The sequence below is a fragment of the Austrofundulus limnaeus genome, unplaced genomic scaffold (genome assembly GCF_001266775.1).
Source record: "Austrofundulus limnaeus strain Quisiro unplaced genomic scaffold, Austrofundulus_limnaeus-1.0 Scaffold6611, whole genome shotgun sequence".
Taxonomy (NCBI): Eukaryota; Metazoa; Chordata; class Actinopteri; order Cyprinodontiformes; family Rivulidae; genus Austrofundulus; species Austrofundulus limnaeus.
Genome location: NW_013959013.1, coordinates 5571 through 5788, shown reverse-complemented (window position 1 = coordinate 5788; position 218 = coordinate 5571). Strand labels below are relative to the sequence as shown.

General features: G+C 39.9%; 1 long non-coding RNA gene across 4 annotated transcripts in view; it reads left to right on the top strand.

The window, feature by feature from the left end:
• Positions 1 to 7: 7 nt before the first annotated feature.
• The window catches only part of LOC106512420 (uncharacterized), a 5770-nt gene continuing 5559 nt past the window's right edge, over positions 8 to 218 (top strand). For 2 of the 4 annotated variants that reach the window (XR_001309674.1, XR_001309671.1), the window contains exon 1: positions 8 to 215. This is a non-coding gene — a long non-coding RNA (uncharacterized LOC106512420). The remainder of the gene's footprint in view (positions 216 to 218) is intronic. The other 2 variants (XR_001309672.1, XR_001309673.1) reach the window with 2 other exon arrangements.

Genomic DNA, 218 nt, shown 5'->3' with positions numbered 1-218 from the left:
TAAATACAGGTGAAACACAGGAAGTACAGGTGAAACACATGGTAAATACAGGTGAAACACAGGAAGTACAGGTGAAACATGGTAAATACAGGTGAAACACAGGAAATACAGGTGAAACACATGGTAAATACAGGTGAAACACAGGAAGTACAGGTGAAACACAGGAAATACAGGTGAAACACATGGTAAATACAGGTGAAACACAGGAAGTACAGGTG